This window comes from Vicia villosa, linkage group LG5 (genome assembly GCF_029867415.1).
Source record: "Vicia villosa cultivar HV-30 ecotype Madison, WI linkage group LG5, Vvil1.0, whole genome shotgun sequence".
Lineage (NCBI taxonomy): Eukaryota > Viridiplantae > Streptophyta > Magnoliopsida > Fabales > Fabaceae > Vicia > Vicia villosa.
In genome coordinates, this window is record NC_081184.1 from 90,087,862 (window position 1) to 90,090,860 (window position 2,999).

At 27.5% G+C, this 2,999-nt stretch overlaps 1 long non-coding RNA gene across 1 annotated transcript; it reads right to left on the reverse strand.

The window, feature by feature from the left end:
• Positions 1-854: 854 nt before the first annotated feature.
• LOC131606844 (uncharacterized) lies at positions 855-2,658 on the reverse strand. Its single transcript, XR_009285073.1, has 4 exons — positions 2,528-2,658; positions 2,182-2,281; positions 1,988-2,110; positions 855-1,037 (listed from the first exon to the last, which is right to left on the reverse strand). It is a non-coding gene; the product is annotated as an uncharacterized LOC131606844 (long non-coding RNA).
• Positions 2,659-2,999: the final 341 nt, after the last annotated feature.

Here is a 2,999-nt window from a genome sequence, read left to right on the forward strand (position 1 = left end):
ACTCAACTCACAACTCAGCCAGCTACATAGATCCATTGCACACTATTTCAAAAATATTAAATTTGTAATAACATCACCATCAAACTTCTTTTTCAAAAATATTAATAGTTATGGTTCTAAATTATACTTCAAATAAAAGTGCAACAACTCTTTTCCCTTTTTTTCTTAGCAAATATTTTAATCATATATTTTAGCAAACACTCATAATTAAATATTTAAAATTAAATATTTAAAGCAACCAACTCGTTTTTTATTAAATTTAAATGATGAAATATTATACAATATTTTTTGTAACTTGATATATTGTTTTTCATTTTTTATATATAATTTTTTAAAATCGTATTGTGAACTTTTATCAGGAATTTGGATCTGGTTGATATTTTAAATTTGGATTCAAACATAATTATAATAGTATTTTTATGCCAAAATAAATACATATTATATGAAAAAATTTAATAATATCTACATTTACAATATCAAACATTATAATAATTAATCCAAAATAAATGCAGAAATAATTACTCAGCATTAACATATGATTTGTTCCAATCTTTTAATTAAGTTACTTAAAATTCAATGAAAAAAATTTAATTATGAACAATTATGTTATTTGTAAATATTTCTTCACATGTTAAAAAAGGAAAATTTATAAGTTATTCTATTTTTAATCTCTTTTATTTTCCTGCATCAAAAAGTGATAATTTTCTTTTGATTGGGAGTTAAAAAAATAAATTAAAAAAATCTTGAAATTAAAATTTCATTTTACAATAAGTCTCAACTATTGAAATCAAAGATGTCACATATGGGTCCGTCATGTTAAGACCTTCATTGCTTCCTTCACTGGCCACCGTATTTGAATATTTGAACGGAAGTATGCTCTTTATCTGAGCGTGCAGATAAGAAGTAGCGGAGGCAACAATATTATAATTAGTCATGGCACTTATCCTATATCCACCGTTACTTGACTGCTTTTCTTCTTCTGGCTTCTCTTAGCTTTCAACTTCTTGAGGATTTTTCTCAGGTTTTGCTGCCGATTCCTGCATACAAAAATTATTAAAAAAATTATGATTTGAAAAGTTAGTAAAATTGTGATAAGAATACTTATGTGAGGAGTACTTATGTGAGTGAGACTGTGATTTGAAAAGTGAGTAAAATTGTGATAAGAATATAGCTGTCGCTCTTGTCAGTCAAAAGCATGCTGGTAATGATAATACCTACTATATTATAATATTTACATGATTTACTAAAAATAAATGCTTTGAACCTGGTTATAGGAAAACCAAAACATCACGTCTCTCTCCTTGGAAACATAACTATTTTTTATTTCTATCCATCTTTCTGACTTAACTTAAACATTTGTCTTAACCTATATAATAATTTAAATTAAATTTCAAAATGGTTTATCACATGCATACCATGTCAATGTATGTACAACAATTTCTTAAGGAATAAAAAAATTTAAGCCTGTAACAAAAAATTTTGCTCACCCGTTTTAGGGATATTCGAGAATCTTTAGGAATATTTGAGTATCTTTAATTGTTTATAACTTCCTCAGATCTTTTTTTCACTAATTCCAAGTATTTAGTACTTCGTACTTTATACCTACAAAAATAGAGAAGATAAATTGTCATGAAAAACAAAATCAATGCATTGAAATTCTTTTAAAAAAATACACATTAAATAGAGAAGGAAAAGATTTAAAATTAATATTATTAATCCAATTATGAAAAGATAAAGAAATAGTGAAGTTCATAGGTGCAGGTATTAAAAAAAATAATTTCAAAAAGTATAACTTGATTAAAAATATTATACTATCTTTTATAGAGTTTAAAATTTAAATCATATTTATTTTCCATAATTTTATATCAATTCTAATATTTGAAATAATTTTATCAAGACACTTCATATTGATTCCTTAATTCAATATTAAGAGCAAAAATTATAGCACTTTTGACCAGTTAAACATAATATGTACATAATTTTATACCTATTGATTCTATAGCAGATTAGAGGGTGAGAGAGTTGTAGCATATGGCAATGAATACATAATTCTGCATTATAGTTATGTTGCAAATCACCAAATCCCAATCATCAAGTGGGTATGTTCTACCTGAAACATGAAAAGTTAAACTCACAAACACACAACATAAAGTTAGATAAATTCTGAATTTGAAAGCTTACATCTTAGCTTAGATGCAAACTCAAATTTTTTGTTGAAGCATAGAAAGCCATCATTCCCATAAAAACTCCAAAACATAAAATATCTCATGTGATATTTTCTCTGTCACAATAAAGAGAAGAGGCGATGAATAAAAATATAAATTAATAGGAATTAATAAACAAAAACAGAACATAAAGTAGAAAGGATGAGCAGGAAAGTGAAAGAAACAAATAACATAAATTTAGAAAAAATATATAAACCAGATTTCATGAAGAGAATCAAAACTTTGAAGCAAGTTAAGTGCCATAGAAGATATGTGAAGGAAAAAACAAAAAAACACACAGAATTGCAAACTGAATCTCACACCACTATTGTTATTTGGTTTCCTTTCCAATCATGAAAGCTGCTCCACCATCTTCAATCGCGCAACCCCATCATCATCGCAAAGTCACAGTGAATCCACATGCAGGACCATATCACCATTGCCGGTTTACACTTCAGATTTGTCGGTTTCGATGAAAACGCGGTTAGGTACAGAGAGGAGATATTGAAGAAAGATGAGATAAAGAGATGGAATGAAGAGTCAGGAATGCAAAGAGAGAGTAATAGAAAGTGTTGGTATTGATGAGAGAGAATACAGGTTGCGTGTGTGTTATGGCATGTTTGTAAGAAAACCAAATAGAACCCATACATTGTTAGTTTCAAAATTCACCGGTAAAACCAGATCCAGCCTATAACCTGGAAAATAAACCACAAAATCATCAAATCAACCACAAAAATCCTATCTACAGAATCAAAACCCAAAGTTTATAAGAAAACCAAACAAAACCCATACCTT